The sequence below is a fragment of the Penaeus monodon genome, chromosome 19 (assembly GCF_015228065.2).
Source record: "Penaeus monodon isolate SGIC_2016 chromosome 19, NSTDA_Pmon_1, whole genome shotgun sequence".
Taxonomy (NCBI): Eukaryota; Metazoa; Arthropoda; class Malacostraca; order Decapoda; family Penaeidae; genus Penaeus; species Penaeus monodon.
This window is the reverse complement of record NC_051404.1, coordinates 3,595,894-3,596,208: the sequence shown is the minus strand read 5'-3', so window position 1 is coordinate 3,596,208 and position 315 is coordinate 3,595,894.

The following is a 315-nucleotide window of genomic DNA, read 5'->3' as shown; positions in this document are numbered from 1 at the left end:
ATGGAAGGATGTCCCGGAGCGCATATAGTGATAAACAGTTAGTATAAATGGAAAGGTCAGGGCATAGTACATTCACTTAACTACAGACGCACTGTATTCTTTTTAGGTTAGCTCGAATATATACTGTAGGCCTACAAAGCGCAGGACAAAACGTCACAAGTATTTTTTTTTATTTTAATGTTTTCTTTACTTTAGGTCCAATACGAGTTAGGTTATTACTTCCTTTATTATTTCCATTTTTTAGTATATGTGATGATTTTCAGTAAGCCAGGTACTACTGCTATCAATATTCAGACTGTTTGGATACTATTGAAT